Source organism: Dermacentor silvarum, chromosome 11, assembly GCF_013339745.2.
Source record: "Dermacentor silvarum isolate Dsil-2018 chromosome 11, BIME_Dsil_1.4, whole genome shotgun sequence".
NCBI lineage: Eukaryota > Metazoa > Arthropoda > Arachnida > Ixodida > Ixodidae > Dermacentor > Dermacentor silvarum.
Window position 1 is genome coordinate 51,523,008 of NC_051164.1, and position 25,544 is coordinate 51,548,551.

Below are 25,544 nucleotides of genomic sequence, written 5' to 3' on the forward strand. Positions count from 1 at the left end.
GTGCAATTAAGGTGGCGGATTTCCTTTTAGATGACGTCATCCTCGATCACGGCGCACCCTCGCAGCTCGTCAGTGATCACGGCCGCACCTTCTTGTCCCGAGCTGTTCAAGACCTCCTTCGCTCTTGTTCTGCTGAACGCAAGCTTTCTACCCCCTACCACCCGCAGACAGACTCATGGAACAGTTCAATCGCGCGTTGACAGTAATGTTATGTACGTTTTTGAAGATCACAGTGATTGGTACAGCACGTTATCCTTCGTGACATTCGCCTATAATTCGCCCCGTTGCCAGATCGCGGGATTTTCACCATTTTACCGTCGGTTCGGCCGCCACGCTATTCTGCACCTTTGACACACTGCTTCCATCCTCGACGGACACTCCCACTGAATATGCTCAAGACGTCTTTGCCCAGGCTCACACGGCGCGCCAGATATATCGCCGGCTTCCGGCTCACAGAGTCTCAATCCGGGCAGAAGATAGGGTACGACGGCCGACATCGGAAGCTTCGATTTTCTCCTGGCTCCGTTGTCCACGTTATAGGCACCATGCCGCTGCATTAGCTTGTCTTAAAAGCCGATGCCGCACTACGCAGGGCCCTACGCGATATTGTGTCATCTTGGCGATGTGAACTACGAGATCGCGTCGCTGAGCTCGCCTGTCCCCACTAACGCTGTGCATGTGTTCCGGCTGAAGCCTTATTTTTCCGCGAGTTCCCGTGCATTATAGTTCGTGCCGAGACGGCGGTTTACAGGCGGGGGTTATGTTACGGCGCCACCAAGAGTGGTACCAGTCAGAGTAAGACGATTTCACGTGTAGAGGTGGACTCAACAGCCATCTTGTCTATGTATCGTTGTCTCGCTTGTAAATAGTATAATTACATCTTTATATGTGACTTCCGCATCATAGCATTCATCATCATCATCATCATCATCATCATCATCATCATCATCATTATCAGAATATATTTATGTCCACTGCAGGACGAAGGCAGGCCTGTCCCTGCGATCTCCACTTACCGCTGTCTCGAGCTAGCTGACTCCAAGTTGCATGTGCAAACGTAACAACATACTTGCAATAAAACTATGACATTGATGATGTGTGGTGTTTTATGGCGCAAAAGAACTATGACATTGAGTAGTGACGTCGGTTATGCATATAGATAACGTGTAAACCTGAAACATTCCATTGATAATAATTTTCAGGCAGCACCACTGCCTCACCAGGGCCATTGAACGCAAGCGCTTGGGTGCGTGTGCTATAGATATCACTGCCGCAACATAGGCCTCTAATGGGAGGCCGGGCTACGGATCGCTCGATTGTACGACATCTGGTGCACAGACGTCATTTCAAAAATCTGAAACTGATTAAAGCACAACGAACTATTTTGTCAGTACTTCGTGCTTCTTCTTGCGAAGCTGCGATTAAAAAAAAATTATTCGAGATGGAAGAAATCACCTCCGTATAAGGATACTGCCTTCGCCCGCGCTCGCAGGTGAGATTCGTCCTCAAGATGGCGCTCGCCGCGGGGCTACTTATCGCCATCGTCATCGCACTGGTGCTGCTCACGCTGTCGTGGCTCTACTGGTCCGGGTCCGAGACGACCACTCCGTATCCGTTACCGGTGTGCCGTACCGCTGACTGCTACGCGCACGCCAAGGTGCTGTCCTCGAGCATTGCGTCATCCATCGATCCGTGCCAGGATTTCAGCCAGTTCGTCTGCACGGCCTGGAACCGCACACATGTGCCTGTCGCCACGTCGCTCACCGAGCAGGTGAGCTACACGTTCTCACGCGAAGTCCAGCTCCGTATAGCACTGATTGCTGTCGTCCGTGGGCAGGAGGCAATCGAAACCCAACTAAAACAGAGGGAGAGAGAAAGAGGAATGATGGAAAGAAACTTCAGCGAACCTGGGTGAACTCTAGGATATCAAAAAGCGCAGGCAAATGTTCGACGAACGCTCGTGCCGCTAGGGCTGTACATGATCAAAATAGGTGATCAAATGCCCCCTGCCGTAGTGGGTACAGTGCAGTAGTGAGTGCAGTAGTGAGTACAGTACAGGCACGGACAAGAAGAAAGAAGTGCGCGTGCTACACCGCCCACCCGCTCAATAGCCAGGTCCCACCGACGTGTTGCTCAGGAGCCTGCTACCCTCATTAAACGTCACGTCGCCAGTTCTCTCTCAAGGCACGTGATCATGTGTATAAACTAATACCTGGGCGCCGAGTGCAATAGTTGTCTTGCACTGCCGCATTGTCCAATATATTGTACAGAACCACGCTCAATACCAAGGAGCCGAAAAAAAGTTCTGTGATTTATGGTTTTCTGGAAGCCCAAATAGCATAATCTAGAAGTGTGGAAAAAAAAAATCTGTGGTACAAAATGCAACCGGGCGTCAGGAGAATAATGTCAGTGATCGTGAAAAAAAAAAATTTTGCGCAGGGCGTAGAGAAATATTATACATTGCAGACTGCAGAACACTATTTGTAAATAATATTACCATATCAAAACTTGCTTTAAATTAGCTTTCTTAATAAGACTATTCTGTGTAATGTTATTTTTGCATATTGCAGTTATAGCTGCTAGATTTCGGTCGTAAAAGACAGTGGCGGGAGTTGGAGCTCTTTACACAGCCTTAGTGACGGAGTCTGACTCGGCATAATCGCCTCTTACCGGGAACAAATCGGTACATAAAGGAGGCACCATAATATGTAAAAAATCGAAAATACTAACCACTTTGGCTGACCTAATTCGGCTCTCTTATAACTAATAGCTGCTAGGTATCATTATCCGAACAGGTATTTATGTAGCGTAAATTGGGGTGTCAAAAGCGTCTTGCATGTAGTACTGAATGTGAAAATCACGCCAGCCATCTAAATACCGCCACTCAGTGTTTGCGTTATAAATTCGAGAGCGTTCAACCACGGTCAGATGTTAACGAGGTGGTACCATCGACCTGGCGAACTGAAGGAAGCACGTATGAGCAGGAGAGGGGGGGGGGGGGGGAGAGGCAATTGAATTGATGTGCAGCAAAAACAATCTTGGAATCTCCTAGTCTCGTCGGAAACTCGGTTTGCAAAGAATTATGCAAGAAAAAGTGACAAGGCCTAAACGTTTTCGTTCGAGAACTACGCGTGACGTCAGAATCCAGCTTGCCCGAGCTTAAACGTCCCCTTTCTGATTCTAGAAGCCCTATCAGGATCGCGACAACAACGTAGAAGATGTTAAAGGGACACTAAAGGCAAACTAAAGTCAGGGGTTAGTAGCTCGAGAATCTCTAATGCGTGAGTAGTGTTGCGAACAGCGCCTCAGGTATCGAGAAATTGAGGTAAATGCAGGTCACCATAATAGACTACACCGGGAGATTCAAGTACTTCCGCGATGACGAAGGTACTCCGCACTGAAATTCAGTCACTAGTACTCAAGTACTAATTATCAAAACATGATTGCATTGCTTTATAAGACGAAAGAGAATGCTACTTCTGCAGTTCCATTTCAAGGTTAGAAAAATAACGCATTGACACTACCTTTGATAACAACGCGAACGGCCGAAAGGTTTCGTTTTCCCTCGACTCTGCGCCGCCTGCACTTTCGCGTTTCAGTAGTTTCGTAATCGCGTAGTGCTGCGCTGGTTTTGCTGGTTCGTGAAACTGGAACAAACTGAAAGTAGCAGATAATTACACTTCTACGTGATGTCGCGGGATGCCCGAATGGTCCACGCCACTTGACCAAAAGCAGCTGGAGCGGCGAATTCAGCGCTCTGTCTTGGCTCGGTTTCTCTACGGCCGCGCGTTTGCGTTTCTTGCAAAAGACCGTGCCGCCGTCTGTCGGGTGCCGTTTTACTCACGGACGGCAGCAAAGGGCTATCATGGCGTATGCAACCTCACCACTCCCCGGTTAGGCGGTGGGAGATTTGAATTTGCGATACAGGCATTCGGACCCTTCAGATGAAATGTTTTCGCAAACTAAGTCAAGATTAGACTCGAAGTAAGTGTTGCGAAGTTTCTGGAACGGTAGATGAACAGACCATGTCGACTTGGTATTTGCGTTTAGTAGTATTTAGTTGAGTAGTATTTTAGTTTAGTAGTAGTTCCAAAATAGTATACACAGCCTGATCTAAAGGACGGCTTTACCGACCAAATACTGTCGGCACATAGCCACGTAACACAAGCTTAAACAAAATTATTGAAGTATGCTGATCTGGGATGCTTGGTACATCATTAGGACGGGAACAAACAGCGCTGGGACGGGACGAAGTGAGTACGACAGAACCAGGTTTTTCTGGCCTGCTGCGCTGAACTTGTGTATTGTATACATTGCATTCCCTGAAATAAACCAGTGGTTGTCAGTTCAGCGCCCTGTCTGTCGTACCGACTTCGTCCCGTCACAGCGCTGTTTGTTCCCGCCTTAACAATTATTGACTATTTAAGAAGTGAACTGAAAAGCTACGCGTTTGATGTCGCGCGGCCTGATGAAGCGAGCATCGTAAGTGAGGTACGAGGAACCACGAAGTCCTCCGTCTTGAAACGACACTTATATCTAAATGCACCTGCTTTCGAATCTTAGTTGGTCATTGGCTCACTGCTGGCGCTGACTCAAATGACCGCCGGTTCCGGCGGTGACGTGACCATGGAGGACCGGCCCGCGCAGTTCATGGCGCTCTGCCATAACGAACGGCCCATCCAGGACTCGCAAGGCTTGCAGGCCTTGAAGCAGTTCTTGCTGCGCGACGAGGTGAACTTCATCGGGCGGAGCAGGGAGCACTCCATCACCTATGCCCTGCTGCTCGAAGCGCTCGTCGTCCTCAGCGCAAAGGTTGTGCACGTGTTCTAAAAACTTTGTTTCAAATCAGCTGTCTGTAAAAGTTTAACGAAATGATTTAACCTAATATAGTGACACGGGTACTTTTTACCCGTTCTCCCGCTAACTTATGTTATCGCTCAGGTAACTTTAAGACGAGACTGCAGGATTTGGGACTCACTCGAATGTTACCGTTGATTCTATCTGTTGTGTACGTTTTAGCCGAACTTTGTGTAATGAAATTGTATAAGCTACACGCATTGTGTAGTACTTTCTGGAATGAACACCGGCACCATCGATTACACTGGAACCTTCTACGCGTCTTGTGTAGCAGCCGACGCGTTTGACCGGCCGATAAGATTCCTACCATCGCCGACTAAGCCCGCCGCTGTCGTTGTGCTTTGAGTATAGCCTGTCTTTCTGGCCTCAGGTTCGCCCAATAAAGAGCTTCGTGATTGAGTTATTGCTGCTGTCTTTTTCACTGTCACTACAATGCGACAATACGTTACATTACGTTGGATCACTAATCTTGATCTACACATTATCACCTCAAGTGGCTCGTCCCACTGTGGTTCCGGCTCGACCTCATCGCGAGCGGCCATAACTCCAGCGTCCTCGTCATCGAGCCGGAGCCTCTGGTGGCGTTCTGGTATAAGCTGCACGCAAAGCTCAAGACATCGTACTATTTGTACCTGGAGCAGTTCATCATCGTCCTCTACGACCACGACCCGAAATCGCCCTTGGTTACCGCTTCCTACCTGAATTTCCTTTGGAATAGGAGCTCGGCGGTGCAGGTAAGGTCGACTCCAACGGAGTTTCTTATGTTGGGGCGTATACAGTACTAACACGATTAAAAAAAAACACACAAGAAAAGCATGGGAAGCTTGCACTAGTGGTGCAAGGCTGGAGTGAACAGCGGAGCTGGTGATCGACCTAGCTTCTTCCAGATTTTAGTAGGATTGGCTAAGTTTGGCTAGGAAATGCTAAGTGCTGCTTGGCACGGTATTCTGAATGGGCTCGCCACCGAAGCACAGATTCTCGCTTGGCCGCGCTATGCGCTTCAAGATGAGCGGCGGCTTCTTCTGGTGTCTGGATCTTCTTTGGTCGTCCCATATCAAGGCAACCTGTACTCGCCACAGAGTCAGCGAGAGTTCTGCCACCGTCGCGGCGGCTCCGAGCGTTATCTCTCCGGTGACGTCGAAACCTGGTCGAAACCTATCGAGCCGCCGCCAGAGGCTCCTGCTGCAGTCACGGACACCGCGCGTGTTCGGCGCGAACGCGCGGAAACCGGACGGCGTCGGCAGCAGGTCTGCGCGTTGCCTCGTAGGTGCTGCTACAATGAACATAGCGCGCACCACGCTCATGCTCTCCTTCCCTCTCCCGAATGTCCCATGTCAAGGCAACATGTGCATGGCACGGAGAGGAGGCGAAACACACGCCGCTCCGTGATGATGTTGCTAGGCAACGCGTGGTGACGTCATCGTTCAGCGATGTTTTTGTACACGCTTCACGGACTGACGGTCGACCTTAAACAGCTTCGCTGTTAAAAACACACGGAATACGTTGTGCCATATGGTTAGTGATGCTAATCCCCATGCCAAGCACTGCGCGAGGGTGATCAGAAGAAACTTCAATTACGCGGACACGGAAGAACAACACCAGGCCAACCTAGCCTGTAAAATAATTTACAGCCTTAAAATTGAATAAGGGTGTAAATGTCTATAACTCAAAAACGGTGTAAGGGTGTGAGGTGTACACCGATTTACTTTATTCGCTTTTAACGGTGTAAATTATTTTGCAGTGTTGTCTAGTGAGCTATTATTTCAAAAATGTGCTTGCATTGCGCAGACAAATCTGTAGCGTGCAATCTTACAAACTTGGCGGAAGCAGCGACCTTTAGATCGGTCTATTGGAGACGAAGTAAACCCTTGCTTATCGTACAAGTGTGACGCTGAGCTCCTGTTCGCTCCTGGAACATCACTGTGCTACCTAGGCGCTTTCTCGTATTGGTTGACTGCGCTGATTGCATTCCATTTTTACGCGCAATCGTATTTGGTCGACCAGTGAAACCGCCGATGGGAGGTGTAAAGCCGCGAAGAAGGAAGCGCCGGATGAGGAAGGCGCCTGGAGGTGGAGAAGAGAATCGCGTGCCGCGGAAATACGGTGGAGTTCGCCGAGTGCACCGTAAAGCAACGCCACCTAGAGCAAAGTCTAGGTGGCGTTAAGCGGACTGGGGAATGAGAAAGGAGGCGAAGCGTTGCGGAGGAGGAGGGTAGGCTGCAGACGCGCGCTGGATTGACCTCCTCTGGCAGTTGCTACGGGTGCTGTGTGCGCAATGGACATGCCGGGTTCGATGATGATGATGATTTATTGGCATCCCCTTTGAAACGGGGTGGCGACAAATAGTCACCTAGCGTGCTTGATTTAATCAGGTATACTACACATGTTCTTTATCTCGCATTTTTCTATACCTTTTTCAAAAATTTAGCTTGTACCACTGCCTATGATTTTAAGAGATCAGGTCGTATCGATCTTTTCCCTGCTTTTTTTCCACCAGTACTCTAATCGTCTCTTGCTGATCTCTACGGCTGATCTGTTTATGTTTCCTTCCACTTTAAACCCAAGTGCTTCTGGGAGTTGCACGTTACCTACGGTTCTCGCTGGGTGGATCCCGTCGCATTCCATTAGGATGTGCTGAGTGGTCTCTGGATCTTTACTGCAGCATACACATGTCTCATCTAGTTCCGAATATTTTCGTCTCGTAATAACAGCGCCCCCGCGCGGCGTATGCTGTATGTTTGAGTGAAAGTGTGAGACGGTGAGCCGATGATGGCGGCTCAATCGCGCGCTCGCAAGGGAGGAAAGTGGGGAGGAAGACCGTCGACTTTTTAACACGAAAGTGTTTTATGCCGGGGTCCACCAAGACTTCACTGACGTATTTCCGTCACGGAAATACGTCATAGAACATAATACAAAGAAAGAAACCAGAAGAAAAAGTTCCACAAACATGCAAACTTTGGAAATCGAACCCACGACCTCTCGGTCCGCGACGATAGATCGCCGAGCGTTTAACCCATTGCGCCACAAACGCATTTGCAGAGAGCTACACAGACGCGCCTTATATATCTAACACTCCTCCGTGTACCCGCGCTCTTGCTCGGGGCGGTGCCGCCGCCTACGAGCAGAAAAGAGAAGTACTGCATTATGACACTAACGCGCACCGACAGTGAACGCTTCGGTGGTCTCAGCACTACGACGCCTCGATGCCAGCATTCGAAGGGACGCTGGCATCAAGAAGCACTACCAACGCCACCTAGGTGGCGTTCACCGTACTCAGCACAGCGGAGCGTAGCCTCCGCAATTAGCTCTGAAAATGTTTCTGAAGTTGATCGCGGAGGCTGCAATTACGACGCGCTGTACGCGCTGATTTGACTCGGTGACGATTCAGTTACGTGCTTTGTCTTGCGCGTTGTATTAGTGTGTCAGTTACGTGCTTCGTCTTTCGCGTTGTGCTAGCGTGTGCAGCGTAGTGCAGCTTCCATATGCACGACGGTTGCTCATGGTCATCGACGTTGGTAGTCGTGATGGAGGAGACGTGCCACCAGGCGTCAGCGTGGGTGCATCAACGCCTAAGGGCGCTTTAGCCACAAAACACCAATAGACATTATATATCAATGTGCAATAAACATTACACTACTTCTGTGAAGACACGTTTCACTTTCGTGTTCTATACCGATTCCTATATAAGAGGGATCAACCACATTTTTTTCTCGATAGATACTCTTACGTATAAAGATGCCGAGAATGACCAAGCGCATGTACATGTAGCTCTACCCAGAACGAACAGCCCGTGCCGGTTTCAAACGTCGTCCTCTTCACCCTTTCAATCATGACAGGCATGCTCTTGGCCACTGAAATAACTGCCGTAGCAATACTATATAGAGATGAATCGCAGAAGTGTGCAACGCTGGCCTAGTTGGTGAAGCATGATTGGAAAAGGTAAAAACATTTAAGGCAAAACATAAAAAATGGTGATACGCACACAAAAGTGGCACACACCACAGCCCCTGTGGTGTTTTACTTCTTCTGTGTATGGTCGTTGTGACTTTGTTTTTACCTTTTATGACTATAGCTTGTTGGTCGGCAGGGAATTGAACACCTGCTGAACACGCCCAGCAGGCGGCCATCGCCTGAATATGGGGAAACATGGGGAACATGGCGCCAAAACTACGGGGAAAAGATAATGGGAAGGATGATGACATACGGGTATACTAAGAAGAGGGCACACGGAGTCGCATACACGTCAACTGTCCCACATTTTCCGTAAACCTTACGAATTCAAGCTGGTTCCACGGTTTTACGAATGTTGCACGTCAAGCTTTGGGAAATTTCTCTTACGAAAAAGTTTCGCACGTCGGTCCCTGACTTTATCATTGGAAGTAATTTGGGGGTTAAAAGAGTCTGCACAAGCGTACTTTGATCAAGGGTACGTGCTCTTTGACTTAGTTCACACGCACAAGTTTCGGAAGCAGGTGATACCAGCAACCGCAAAGTGGCTCATACATCTACATAGAGACAACGGGTTGCTTGCCAGACTCGGCTGTTCCAAGCTTGCGGTTGCTTATGGGAAGTGGCTAAATGTTATGTGGAGGCATCGTAACCAGCAAAAGGCGTGTGCGCAAAGGATCTTTTTTTATGTGCATGCTATGTCTCCGCCATTGTCGGTATACCGCTATACCGGTCTACCGCCTACTATACCGCTTACTGCCATGCCGCCCCGCTACACCGCCCCCCCCCCCCCCCCCCCCCCCCCCCCCTGGCGACACCCGTTATCGCCACGACAAAGGGTGATTAGGCCTTGGGTTTGTCTGGTCGCTCAGGTCCGCGTTGGCGCGTGGTCCTGTTCCTCCACTACCTCCTTTTCTATATGCGCCGCTTGAAACAGAGCCACCAGGTGGCAGTATATTTCACGGTGGTCTGCCAAATATAACTTGCTTAAAATGTAGTCATTTGTCTTTCCTACTGGTTCGTTGTGTTTGTTCCGCGCAGTTCAGTGCAATATGCGACACCAACCAGGCCAAATAAATTTCAACATGTGTTTTTTAATCACGTAAAGGTGAAGAGCGCAATAAAGCCTTTTCAGATAAAGAACTTAAAGAGGCGGACGTTAATTTTGCTAGAATTCAGAATTTCAACGTTTCTGATAGATTCAATAATTAGGATTTCAATTGCTCACGTGAGGGCACATATCACATTTGCGAAATTGAAGCCAAGCAATACAGTGAAGTCAAACATGTTTATTGGAAAATGCTAAGACTTGCGGCACCGTTGAGATACTTGTCCCCGATAGCTGTTAAAAAATGAATTTTCGTTATAGATGAGGTGATCCCTAACTGCTTGAAGAAGGCTTTCTTTAATGTTTACTAGATTGTTCGATGGGCTTCTTTGCACATTTTAGGGACGGATATCTCGACTGTACATGGCACTTGTTTTTGCAATTCCGCTAACCAAACATTACTCGATTACTGCTCAATTTCAGTTTCTCAGTTTCAACATTCAATATTAAATAGTTATCTATAAACCTTTTCAATTAGCCGCCTGGCCTTCCTATAGTTTATCGCGCAAGCAATGTTCGCTTCTTAAACGAGCCCTGAACCACTTCTTATCGAAGTGTAGAAAGACATTTGAGGTCAAAATAGACTATTATACAAATACTTTGCCGCAAAAAGAACTTCAATGCGTTCAGCAGAAGCGGAGTTATTGGCAATCAAACACTGCCTCCGCTGTGCTTCCGCTTCCTTCCCCAATGCCTTACACTGCGAAGGCTACGGCGGAGTGGGACGGGGCCACAACGCTCCGCCTTCGAAACGTCACCATGGCGCGCAGTTTTAGTTTCATTTTGGATGTTCACGAACACTCCACGACCTCTGATTTTGGTGCCTACGACGCGCTAAACGGAAGCCAAACGCGGTTGTCCTCAGTTAGCCGAATTGCGATTAGCCAGTGGACTCGTGTCCGCACCCCGCGGCGGCCGCGGTGTAGCGGACCACAGCGACACATAGCAGCCACGTATTGGAATTTGCTTTATTCGTCTTTATTACTTTATTACGCAATAAAGCACAGAAGAGAGCGAGGATCGTGGCCACTGTTTAACCGAGAGTATTTGAGAGAAAGGTGACTTCGCGCCCCGTTTGCGAGCTCCACGCACCGCGTACGACAAAAGAAAACGTGGCTAAGATGTTCACAGCAGCGTATGCTACCCGCTGACTATGTTATCTCAGCCAGCATGAGGGGTGGCTCAGGGCCCCTTTAAGGCAATCTACCGACACAGGTGGAATTGCTCCATCTGTCATAGAAAAGGTAAAAATAAATTACTCCATCTCCCACTAAAGGGAACCATGTGTGGATGCGAAGCAGCGGGGAGATGGTTAGCTTGAGCGGGAGATGGTTTCGCGGCAGCGGCCCGAGCGCTCATCGCGGCGCTGCACAGGAGAGAGAATGAGGCGCGCGCGCTCCGTCATTTTCATACCGCGGAACTACCGTGGCGCCCCCAGCGGAGTATGCAGCTGTCGCACCACCTGTCGTGCGCGCCGCTCCGGATTCCTAAAGGAGAGAAAGGGGGGAGCGTAAAAGACGAGAGAGGGGGAGGGGACGCGCATGCGCTGTGGGGGTGTGGCACGCGGGCGCTGCTCCGTACAGGATTCCTAGAGGAGAGAGAGGGGGAGGGGACGCGCATGCACTGTGGGGGTCTGGGATGCGGGACGGACGGACAGAGCCACCGGCAAGAAATGCTTCGCAAAAAAAAAAAAACGGGTTGTATAAAAGATTTGCTGCATCGCCCTCGAATGCTATAACTATCTGACTTTTCATCTGTATGCTTGTCGCCGAAAGACATAAAATATTTGCCGCGCGTTTCTACTTGCGGGCATGTGTAAGACGTCGGCTCTGCTTTATTGGCATTTTACATGTACTCACGTATATTTGTCTTTTCTGGAAGTACAGAAATACCATACTTTAGAATCATCACCTCCACTTCTTCATACTGTTCTTGGATCTATCTTTTGCGACATCACTGAAGCGCCGCACTTTAGTGTACGCGCTAAACTGTTTTCAGGGCAACGTGTTCCGCGCACTAAGCATGGCAGCAAGCACCCGTCTCCCGATTCCCATGGGCGGTAAGCTCTCAGAACTGCCTAACTTCGCACCCAACTTTACCAGCGCCGCCTGGGCGGCGGCGGTGTCCAAGGCATTAGGCAGCAACATCGGGGATCACTACGCCGTGTACGTCAGATCGCGTCAACTCCTGGACGCCATGAATCACTTGTCCCGTTCCACGTCGGCCGAGCTGTTGCTCTACCACGCCGTCTGGTGGTTCGTCCAGCAGATAGGTGCGCTGACCAGCAACACGCTCTTCGACTACACTCGCACCGCATTCGGCGAGTCGGACAGCGCATTACGCTGTGGAGTGCAGGTGAGGAAATTACACGGACATTGGAGAATTGAGTGAGTGCGCGCGGAGGTACTAGGAATTGACCTACTTTTTAGAGTAAAGTAATATATCGAAGGGCCCCAAACCACCACTAAAGTTTGGCGCACATCTTAACTAAACACACGTATTGCGTGCAGAATACTGCGATGATCATTTCTGGCGAGCATGGTAGTGGTATGCGCCGGGAACAAACCAACAAAAAAAAAAACCAAACAAACAAGAAACCAACCAACCAAACAAACAAACTATAGCGACAAACACGGACGCAAGCAAAAGACGAGGACGAAGAGTGTTGTTGGTGCTCGCGCTCGCCCTGCTTTGCCGTTGACCGCATTGCTTTCGCGTCGCTTGGTCATTGTGATAAATATTGCCTGGACGTGAACGTGGGCTCGCATTTGGTGGAGAGAGAGAATAACATGTCCGGACAAGTAATTCATGCTATACATGCATTTCATGTCCCCCATGACTATTTTGATACATATATACCCAGTTGAAAAAACGACCATGACGGCATTACGACGTAGGAGGCTAGATAGATAGATAGAATCAAGGCGCCTGTAGTTCTCAAAGAATCATCAGCATCATCAGCCTATTTTATGTCCACTGCAGGACGAAGGCCTCTCCGTGCGATCTCCAATCAGCCCTGTTTTGGAATAGCTGATTCCAATTTCCACCTGCATAATTCCTAATTTCATAACCCCACCTAGTTTTCTGCCGTCCTCGACTGCGCTTCCCTTCTCTTGGCAACCATTTTTCAACTTTAATGGTCCACCGGTTATTCACCCTACGCACTACATGGCCTGCCAGATCCATTTCTTTCTCTTAATGTCAATTAGAATATAGGCTATCACCGATTGCTCTCTGATCCACACCACTCACTTCCTGTGACTTAACTTTACGCCTAACAGTTTTCGTTCCGACGCTCTTTGTGTGGTCCTTAACTTGTTCTCGAGCTTCGTTTTTAACCTCCAAACTCCTGCCCCATATTTTAGCACCGGTAGAATACAATGAGTGCATACTTTTCTTTTCAATGCCAAAGATAAGCTTCCAGTCAGGATTTGACAATGTCTGCCGTATGCACTCCAACCCATTTATATTCTGTAAATTTTGTTCTCGTAACCAAGGATCCCTGTGAGTAAGTGACCAAGATAAACAGTACTGTTCTGACTCGAGAGGCTGACTGGCGATCCTGAATTCTTGTTCTCTTGCCAGGCTGTTGAACATTATCTTTGTCTTCTGCATATTAATCTTCAATCCCACTCTTACACTTTCTCAGTAAGGTCCTCAATCATTTGTTGTAATTCGGCCCCCGTGTTGCTGAACATGAAAATGTCACCTGCAAACCGAAGGTTTCTGAGATTCGCCGTTCATTCTCACTCCTAAGCCTTCCCAGTCTAATGGCTTGAGTACTTCGTCTAAGCTTGCAGTGAATGTTGCTAATCACGCAAAGAATGCTTCCTAACCTTTGGATTCTTGGTGGCAGAAAATCAAGAGGATCGCGACCCAGTTGCTGAAGGAGGGGCTTGTGGTCTGTCTCAAATAAAAACGTGAGGCCTCTCAGAAATTCATTGAAGCGTTATGCTGCCCAGGTCAAAGCCAACGCTTCCTTTTCGATTTGTGAATACCTCTGCTCTGTTTTTGCGACCGATGTGGAGGCATATGCTATTGGACGTCTTTCGCCAGATGGCTGATTCCGGAGTAGTACCAAGTCCTTGCGCCAAGTCCTTGCGAAGACGCGCCCGCCGACACGATTGTCGAGTGCATGGGGTTGTGCCTTTGCCAGGTATCTATTAGAACTGATAGTAGTATTGATTTTTTCAAAAGCTTCCTCTTGTTGAGTTCCCCAAAACCAGTCGCTTTCTTTGTTCAGGAGGCTGCGTAAAGGTTCAGATGTAGACGCAGCATCAGAAAGAAACCTTGCGAGGTGGTTCATCATGCCTAACAAGGAACGAACCTCAGCGATGTTTTGGGGTCGAGGCAACTCCTGGATTGCTCTGATCTTCTCATGATCTTGGCGTACACCATTGGCATCAAAGATCATGCCCACGAAGGCTACTTGCTCAACAGTGAAACAACATTTTTCCCTATTAAGGGCTACCCCTGTTTGTTCTAGTCGGTCGAGCACGTTACGAAGGCGCTTGTCATGTTCCACTTTGTTCTTGCCGTACACTAGAATGTTGTCTATGTAGTTCAGTACACCATATAGGCCTTCGACGACCTGCGAGAACTTTCAAAAACTTCTGGTACGCGTGTGATCCCGAACGGTAACCTGTGGTAGTAGTACCGCTCATACGGCGTAATAAAAGTGGTGACCTTTTGACACTCTTTGGAAAGATTCCTCTGGTAGAATACAGAATTCGTGTCCAGTTTGGAAAAGAGCTTGGCTTCCTGGAAGCTTCCCATAACTTGCTCTACCGTTGGTAGCTGACGACGCTCCCGTCTGACAAATTGGTTTAGTTCAGTTAAGTCGACGCATATCCTTACTGCTGGAGACGGCTTTATTACGGCTAAAATAGGAACGCACCATTCTGTTGGTTCTTCGACCTTTTTGTATCATTCCTTTTCGTTCTAGCCTATCCAGTTCTTGCTTGACCTTTTCCTTCATGGGAATAGGAATCTGTCGGGGTGTAGAGAGGGTGTATGGTGTTGCATTCGGAACTAGACGTAAGGCATGTTATGCAGATAAGGAACCTGTACCTCGGAATATCTTAGGATACCTGCTCACGATGTCGTCAGCAGTCTCGTAAGTCATCTAGGAAGCGAACGATTCCTAGGACTTTGATAGCTGGTAGTTCCAACAAGTGTGTGTGCAAGTTGTGCATGACGTAGATGGTCCTGCTTCGAACAGCTATCTTTCCAAACTATTTCATAGTCAAACTTTCCGACTGTACGGATGCTTGCAGCGATCGGTCCTTTAGGATCGTCTGCTTTGTCCAGAGAACGCGAAAGTAAAGGAAAATTTCCCCCGACGACTGTCACTTCAGCTCCCGTATCTACTTTCATGCGGAGCTTATGGTCGTTGATCAGTACCGTGACGAAGTGCTCAGATGCTGTGTTCGCCGATTGCTCGACCGTGCCAAGAAATTCATAAGGTTCGGCAATGTCGTCGAGATTCCCGTCTGCTAGCCTCTTTTTTTCGGCACGGCTTTTCGTAGAGGCCTAACTTTCGGCAAAACCTGCATATTTATTGTTGCGCTGGGCAACCGCTCCTCGGATGAAATGGTCCGGCGCAGAAACTGCAGAACTTTTGACAATAAGCCGCCTTCTGACCGCGTGCAAACTTGCTCTTTCCAGCGGTTTTCTTGGGCTTGATTGCAGGCGACGCAAGCTTAATTCCGGGATCGCGCCCTCGTGCTCTTTTAGCTTGCTCTTTGTTTACTATTTTGCTTGTACGCGCTTTAGCCAAAGCAGTGCTCATCGTGAGCTTAGGATCCATCTGTAGTTCTTCCGAGAGACGCTGATATCGTAGTCCTACTACGAAGCGTTCTCTTATTAGGCGTTCATTTCTTTGAACTCGCATGTGTCTGCTGGCCTATTAAGTTCAGGTTGCAAACTGGTCTACTGTTTTTCGCAGTTGTTGGCGGCGTAGAATGAAGCGAGCACTCTCATAGACTGTGTTGGTGTGGAAGAAATCGCGCTTAAATATTGTCTCTACAAGGTAGAAGTCCTCCATTTCGTCGTCTTTTACGTTTATCGACCGGAGAATCTCCCGTGACGTTCTGCCCATTGTACAGAAAATCTGTAGCCGTCGAATTCGTCCATCCATGCGGGCCAATCCGCAGCGTTCTGGAAGTAGAAGGGCCTAGGAGGCTTGATTCCCGCCATTCTGAAGCGTTGCTTGACGATTGTCACCGGGGGGACTTGCTCTTGTCCAAGCATGTGCTCGTTCACTTGTTGACGGGCTGTTGCAGCGCTATCAGTGCTACATCGGAGTTAACTTTGACCTAGCCACTTCAAACACCATGTCAGGCAAACATACAGACAGACGCTCACCGTCTCATGACCAAGAATGATCCTCTTTAATGTTCCGTCATGAAATATATAAAGCGAGAATGGTCACATGACTTGTGTGATAACTGGATAAAGGAAATGAAAGCATAGCGCTTATCTGAGCGCGCGTCCGTGGCACAGGCGCGCACAGTGCATATCAGGATGACGTCACACTGTGTTCATGTTTACCTGTGCGCGCGTGACACCGTGCTTGTTAATTTAGTTAGTGAGCGAACGTTGGCAAGTTTATACGGCTGATAAACCTAATATCCTTACTTCGTAGAGGTGTCTACTGATTTGCAATCGCAATAGATGCTTCGGCTTTAGGGCGAAACTGCGAAGTTTTTTAACAACGCTTAATTTGCCCACCTGCTTAGTGTGTCCTGTAAAGAAATAAATAAAATGCTAAGAACTTCTTATCTGTAGAAAATATCAGAGTGCACCAGGTTGGGTGCACTGCTTCCGGAAGCAGTGCACTACCAGAGTGCACTGCTTCCGTTGCATCCTTCTAGTCCGCGTGGGATCGAATCCCAGCCGCAGTGGTCGCACTTCGATCGAGGTGAAATGCAAAAATGCCCATGTTTCGTGTACGTTAAGGAGCCCCAGTTGGTGAAAATTAATCCAGAGTTGCTAACTAAGGCGTGTGTCATAATCAAATCGCGGTTTTGGCACGTAAACCCCCAGAATTCAATTTATTTTGTCCTTCCAGGCTCGTCCGCGTGAACAACGTATTAGTGAAACAGCAGACGTTTTGAAATTTCCACGAGAGCAGTGGACGAGCGCATCCGAGAGGCAGCAAACGGAAAATTGTCACGGAACCGGTCCCGCTCCATTCCATCGATGGTGCACACGCAGCAATCGGGAATACCGCATGGGTGCAGCTGTAAAGAAGTGTTGGCGCGCCTAAAACCTAAACGGGAACATTCACACTGTCCTTTATAGTCGAAAGGATGGTTCTTGCTTGAAGCCTCCCATGTCCACCTATTGTCGATCACTGCAAGCCTCCAGCTTCCTGTTGTTAGAAGTTGTTGGCTGATCGCTAGCGCGACAGCTACAGGAGGGTGAACAGGACCAGAAGACGAAGACGGGGAAGCGAAGGCGCACGTGGCCGGCGCAAGCGGTCGTGTGCTGGTCGCAGTGTGAATAAATATTGTTTTCTGTGTGTTTTATTCGTTGAGAAGTTAACACTGCGAACCATCTGTCCAGTATTCACCCTGCCGAAGGGAACTCGAAACGTTGGCCGTAGGCTTTCTTCGTTAACCTAGCTTCGATCACTTCGCAAGTCACCATCTCTCAACCTGTCAATCTTTGTCTTGCTTGGAACTCTTCAGGTGAGCATCACCTACAACGTCCTCCTCGCGTCACGCCACGCGGCGAGCGTCCAAGCCGCCGTCAGGCAGTCCGTGGAGGACACTCTGAACATGGTGCACTCGGTGGCGGTGACGACCGTGCGCGCCTCACAACATCTTGGAGAGCGGGCGCAGGACTCGACTGTACCCGATGCTGCTCGAGTTGCATTCCGCCGTGTGGCCGATACCGCCCACATTCGAGCCGATGGACTTGCAGAGCCTCTACGGCGAACCGAGTGGACGGCTCCTTGGGATTCTTTGGCCATTGGCTTTCCAGCCGCGAGGGAATCCAGCGCTCCTTCGGAAGGTTTGCGCCAACTGCTCCTCGCGCCAACTATCTATGAAGTCGTGACGCATCTACAGTTCGCTCATGTATCGCGGCTGTACGCGCAATTGAGAGAACTGAGAATTGGGACTGTATCCGCTGTTGCGAACAGCGCGATAGATACAGAGTTAGAGCAAATTTTACATAGGACGATAGACGAAGAGATAAAGAGAAAACCTTTGCGCTTGATATGTCCTCTGTCGGGCTGTTTACTAACCCAGCGGGGAAGAAAGCCTGAAAGCACTTCTTCAATATAAAGTGTTAACTTCAGCTACACTACTATAGGGGTTCATAACGAAAGTATTATGAAACTTCCTCGTCTGCTCTTACAGGCGTTGTTATACTTGCATCAAGGAGCATTAGTTTAAGCGGGTGCGATTTCTTGCATGCTTCATATTTATTATTGCATGTCTAGCGTAAGTGGTGGCGTGGAGCAGAGGTAGAACGCCGGGATTCTAATCTGAAGGTCGTAAATTCGAATCCTCCTCCAGTGCACTACATTTTCAGGCAGGGAGTAGGCACCTGACAACGGCAAAAAATATATTGCCGAGAGCTAGTGGGGCTATAGTAGGCTAGGTGCAACCAAATTAGGAAGGCCCACTAAGTTTCAACTAAAGTCACGCCTTCACCAGAACAGTAATTGGCCTACCTGGTGCAGTATGCGGCCACTAGCTCCCTCAGGACTCCTGCAATTACCCATGGCCCCCAGTCCCCAGCGGCTGCGGAGCACCTGACCAAGGCGGCGGTCAGACCAGCTACGCCGCAGAGGGTGCTAAGAATCTCAGGGTCCGGGCATGCCGCCACTAGAAACTGAACCTGGGAATGTTATGCACACGCACCCTATCGAGTGAGGCTAGCTTAGCAGGGCTATTTGAGGAATTATCAGGCATTGCCTGGGATATTATTGGCCTTAGTGAGGTTAGAAGAACTGGTGATGCGTACACAGAGGTCATTAACGCTCACGTTCTTTGCTACAGAAGCCTTCCGGATAAGAAAGAATTCGGGGTAGGATTTCTAGTTCACAAGGACATAGCGGGCAACATTGATGAATTCTATAGCAATAATGAGAGGGTAGCAGTCGTCGTAATAAAGCTGAATAGGAGGTATAGAATGAAGGTAGTACCAGCCTCCGCTCCAACCTCCAGTCACGATGATGAAGAAATAGAACAGTTTTATGAAGATGTTCAATTAGCGATGAGAAAGGTGTAACCTCAGTATACTGTAGTTATGGGCGACTTCAATGGAAATGTGCTGAAAAAGCATGTTGGTGAGCAAGCAATCGGAAACTCCGCCATTCATTCTAGGAACACAAGAGGATAGATGTTGGTAGCATTCGCGGGAAGGAATAGGCTCCGAATAATGAATACATTCTTCAGGAAGCGTAACAACAGGAAGTGGACCTGTAAAAGCCCTAATGGAGAAACAAGAAATGAAATAGATTTCCTACTCTCTAACGATCCCAGCATAGTGAAGGATGTAGAAGTGTTAGGTAGGGTGAAGTACAGAGAACATAGGTTTGTGAGGTCTAACATTTCTCTCAATTTCAAGAGAGAAAGAATAAAATTAGTCAGGAAGAAACAGGCCAACCTAGACGCAATAAGGGTAAAAGCAAACCAATTCAGGCTTGTGCTCGCGAACAAATATGCAGCTTTAGAACAGGAAGATGAAGACAACATAGAGGTTATAAATGAAACCATAACTAGGCTGATCTCAGAAGCAGCAATTGGATTTGGAGGTAAGGCACCAAGGCAACCAGTAGGTGAGCTCTCCCAAGTAACAAATGACCTAATTAAAGAGACGACCACTGAGAGATCAGATAGAATTCTCTGAACTGTTAAAACTGATCAACAAGAAGAAAGTAAGGGATATTCAAAATTACAACCTGGGAAAGATTGAGGAAGCCGCAAAATAAGGACGCAGCATAAAATCTGTGAGAAGAAAACTTGGCATAGGACAAGCGAAGATATATGCACTGAAAGATAAGCACGGTAATATCATTAGCAATTTCGATGGCATAGTAAAAGCAGCGGAAGAATTCTATACTGACCTGCGCAGTACACAGAGCAGGCAAGCTACATTCATTCCAAGAAGTGGTGAATAGAATACCGAGGCTCCTTCTACAACTAGCGATGAAATTAGAAGGGCCTTGCAAGACATGACCACGGGAAAAGCTGTTGGAGAAGATGGAATAACAGTCGATTTAATCAAAGATGGAGGAGATATCATGCTTGAAAAGCTTGCGGCCCTTTATACGCAATGCCTCACGACTTCAAGTGTACCAGAAAGCTGAAAGAACGCCAAAATTATACTAATCCATAAGAAGATAGATGTTAAATAATTGAAGAATTATAGGCCCATTAGCTTGCTTTCAGTTATATTTAAAATATTCACCAAGTTATTTTCAATATAATCAGGGCCACACTTGATTTCAGTTAACCAAGAGAACAGGCTGGCTTCAGGAAGGGATATTCTACGATGGATCATTTCCATGTCAGCAATCAGGTAATCGCAAAATCTGCGGAGTACAATCAACCTCTCTATATGGCTTTCATAGATTATGAAAAGGCATTCGATTCAGTAGAAATACCAGCAGTCATAGAGGCATTTCGTAATCAAGGAATACAGGAGGCATACGTGAATATCTTGGCAAACATCTACAAGGATTCCACAGCTACCTTGGTTCTCCACAAGAAAAGTAGAAAGTTACCTATCAAGAAAGGGGTCAGGCAAGGAGACACAATCTCTCCAATGCTATTCACTGCATGCTTAGAAGAAGTATTCAAGCTCTTAGACGGGGAAGGCATAGGAGTGAGGATCAACGGCGATTATCTCAGCAACCTTCGGTTTGCAGATGACATCGTCCTATTCAGCAACAATGGAGACGAATTACAGCAAGTGATTGAGGACCTTAATCGACAAAGTGTAAGAATTCGATTGAAAATGAATATGCAGAAGACACCGATAATGTTAAGTAGCCTGGCAATGGAACAAGAACAAGAATACTGACTGGAGAATACTGAAGTCTACAATCATTGCATTCTACCGGTGCTAACATACGGGGCAGAAATTTGGAAGTTAACAAAGAAGCTCGATAACAAATAAAGGACCGGACAGAGCCATGGAACGAAAAATTTTAGCCCTAACGTTAAAAGACGGGAAGAAAGCGTTGTGCATCGGAGATGAAACAAGGATATCCAATATTCTTATTACATTAATACAAAATAAAATGGAGCTGAGCAGGCCATGTAATGCGTAGGATGGATAAGCGGTGGACCGTCAGAGTTACAGAATGGATACCAAGAGAAGAGTGAAGTCGAGGACGAGACAAAAATAGGTGGGGTGATGAAGTTATGAAATTTGCAGGTGCAAGTTGGAATCAGCTAGCGCAATACAGGGGTAACTGGAGATCGCAGGGAGAGGCCTTCGTCCCGCAGTGGACATAAATATAGGCTGATGATGATGATGGTGATGTAGTGTAAACGAGTTTGTCTAAATTTTGCAGATTCATCATCTGTGTATCTGTATAATCATGCGCGGTAGCCGCTGCATTGTAAATGTTGTACAAACCCTTTCAGGCTAATTAATGGCTTTATGGCTATGCACACAATATAACGTAGGCAGTATGTGATGCTAGATCAAATATTTATTTTGATCAGCGATAAGGAGAGAGAGAGAGAGAGAGGAAATAATGAAAGGACAAGTTCGCGGCTGGCTACCCACGCCCAACTGAAGACAAGTATACATCTATTTGCCGTTTACAAGGAACCTTAACAATATTAGCAAGACATATATCTTGACATATATCTCGACGAGCACTTCACAACGCGCAAAATACGTCTTTCAGTCGTTTCCACAAGATTTACAAAACGTCTTGTGCAAGTCTCACCGCAACTTCGTCGAATGTCTATAAAATGTCCTTGGTTCAGTGGTTACTGCGAAAGGGGGAGAACAATAATAAAGTGGAATTACGACTCAACTAGAATGCAAACTATACATTCGTTTCATCTGTAACCTGTATCGCCATCTTGGTGTTTTCTTAGTGTTAGGCTTATCGTTTTTCGTTCCATCCTTTCGCCACGCAACCTGCCTCTGTAAAATATCATCATCAAGATACTCGAAGACGGAGAGCAAGAGAACGGCTCCTTGGCGCGAGCGCGTGCTACTTCACTTCTTCAATAAACCATTCATGTTCGAAGCAGTCATCGGTCTCGATCGTTTTAACATTGGTGCCGAGACCAGGATGCTACATCACCTCCCACAAGAAGGTGAACCTGCAAAGAAGCAGCAGAAAAGAAAACGGCGGTGGATCAGCGACTCGACCTTGGTCGAGCGACGGCACCGAAGTGAAAACCATAATCATCGAAACGGCTGACTGACAAGTAAGACGTCATTGTTACCCGCCCAGCAATGAGCAAAGAAGTAGTAACGAAGAAGAGGAAAGCACTTCGCTCCCAGATAACGGAGCTCATCAACTCAGCCGAACAGCAAATTAATTAAGGAGCTAACAGAGAAGAGTTGCTTTGAACGCATGCGCAGATTAAGGGAATAAGCAAAAGCCTCAAAAACACCAAGGAACAAATTGAGAAATTTTAGCTGAGGATACTGCCGAAGCTGAATTCGAGAGAATAATAGATTATGACATGTAAATAACGAAGATCTTGTCTACCATAGAGTTTATAATTAGCCTGCACAGTTGGAATTGAATAACAGAACAAGGCAGGCCGCATCAAGTACTGAACTAGACGCAAAGGAACTATTTAAACTACCTAAGCTAGAAATTAGAAAGTTTGGCGGAAGACCTTTGGAGTGGAACCGCTTCTGGGCTCAAAACAATTCAGCAGTTCACCTCAGGCCTAACATGAGCAAGGGACAAAAGTTCAATTATTTATTAGCATGTCTAACCGGAAAGGCGATAGAGGAGCTTCAGTACTCTGCAGAAGAAAATTATGATGAAGCGATAAAAATTCTACAAAAGTTCGGAAATCGTGAACAATCCGTGGAGCTGCACATGACCGAGCTATTGAGCCTAGAGAAAGTGAGATGGGTGCAAGAAACTGATGAACTACGCAAGCTAGTGAACAGAGTGCAGGTCAACACATTGGCACTCAAAACATTGAAGGTGGAGACCGAGAGTTTCGCGCCGATGTTTTTGACAGCGTTGAAACGAGCAATTCCACCGGAGTTATTACTGCAGTTCAAATCGAAAGAAGCCGTGAGAAACAGCTCAGACATGGAAGCTAGCGCACAAAGCAACACAACAGGAAAAGAATGTGAGGAAAAGCCGAGCAGGCTTATGTAATTTCTGCAAGAGCAAATATCGTTTCGGGAAGAAACGCAGCGTGAACAGGAGAGGATCGTTGAGAAGCCAAGGGATAACAGCAGACAGCTTAGAACAATTAACTTCCACCTCTCATAGCTCAGAAAACAGAAGCTGCCTGTTTTGCAAGCAGGACAACTACGCAACTGAGGACCGTCATCGGAACATTCCAATGATGGACAAAAAGGCCATCCTACCCAAGAATAAAGCATGTTTCAGATGCGCCCAGCCAAAACACACCACACGTATTTGTAGAGCAAGAGTGATATGCAAGCAATGCAAAGGACAACATGCTACATCAGTGTGTAGAACGGTGAGGCAAGAAAAGGCAGATCAGGTCACAACAAAGCAAGCGCAAGCGACGACGTCTACTCTACAGAATCTAAAGCAAAGAATCTAGAATCTAAAGAATGTAAAGCAAAATTTTGTGCTTTTGCAGACAGCTGTTGCTTGGATAGGGGGCGAAAAAGGTGGCCGACATTGCTGTTTGTTATTGTACAGCGGAAGCTAGCGGACATTTGTTGAAGCTGGATTAGCAAAAGAAAAAGGTGCGAAGATAATACGAAAGGAAATGCTGACAATTGGATCGTTCGGAGTAGACGAAAAATTCAAACAAATGAACGTGGTGCAAGTAACTATAGCGACACGAGAAAACATGTCAGCCGTGGTGATCGAAGCTGTACAAGTTGACGTCATATCCCAACTGTTGTCTACCTGCTCCAAATCAGAAACTGAACGACAAAATGAAACAACTAAAGCTACAAGTGGCGGATGCCAGAACCGAGACAACTGCAACAGACGCAATAGGGCGGCTCATCGGATCAAATTATTACTGGGAGTTCGTCACTGGTAGAACACAAAAAATCGAAAGCAGACTGATGGCTGTCGAGACAATACTGAGTTGGGTACTGCAAGGTCCATCGGAGCAAACTAAAACAAAATTCACTGAAGCCCAAAATCAAGCAGTCGTGGTTCTGGAGGTTGAAGCTGCGGAAACAAAACTACAGCAAGAGCTACAGAGGTTTTCGAGCTTGGAATCAATGGGGACCAAACAACATAGTTGCACTACTACAGAAGCTGGAATTGTAAAAGAATTCGAGAATAAGATAGTACAACTAAACGAACGGTATCGTCAGTTTGCCTTGAAAAAAAAAAAACGTCAACTTGAAAATCAACAAGGACAATGCAATGAAAAGACACGTCCAACTGACGAAAAGATGAAAGAAAAACGAAGACATGCTGCGTCGCTACGATCAAGCTATCTCAGAATATGTGACCTTGGGAGTCGCGGAAGAGCTTCAGAAATCCGAAGAACCACTGACTACGTTGCGTAACCACATGCCACATCACGCGGTCATTCGAGAGGACCGAGCGACGACAAAAGTTCCTGTAGTATTGGACGCCTCTTCACACACGTGGAAAGGCATGCCATTAAACGACAATCTGGAGGCAGGGCGTAATTTAAACGACGACATGCTGTCGCTGCTAATCAAATTTCGAAATGATAAGGTGGCCCCTAGTCGGGGACGTTGAAACGGCATTCCTACAAATTTCAATCCACGAATAGGATAAAGATGCCGTGAGATTTCTGTGGTGGAAGCATGACGCTGACGGAAAGCTGCTGAATGAAGCACAAACTTGGGGCATGGCAAGAGTTACTTTCGGTACAACACCGAGCACGTTCCTTCTGGCAGCTACAATCACGCACCATTTGAAAGAAGTGGCCGAGCGATTTTCAGATACAACAGAAAAAACTACAGAAAGCGATTTACGTGGATGATGTAATCATAGGATCAGCAACGTTTGATGGAGCTGTCAAGCTGTGCAAAGAGGCAAAACAAGCATTCAAAGAGGCGGCGATGAACTTGAGAAAATGGACATCGAATGAAGAGAGATTAAACAAAATAATTGATGAAAACGAAAAGGATAACACTCATATGGGGATTCGATCGAAAGGATACACAATGCTCCTGAGCATGATATGAAGCACTCAAAAGATGGGCTATACTTCCCTGTGGACAAGTGGGCGTCCTTATCAGAAACAACGTACTTAACCAAAAGGACAGTGTTGCAAGCAGCAGCACAGGATATTTGATCCGCTTGGTCTGCAGTCACCTTTAACGATACGCGCAAAATCGGGCTTTCAAAGACTGTGGAAAACGGACATCACGTGGGATGATCCACTCCCTAAAGAAGAATGCGACAAGTGGAGGGACCTGATGTCCGAAGCGGATAAGCTGCGAGTTCTAGAAAGTCTGCGATGCTAGGCAAGCAAGG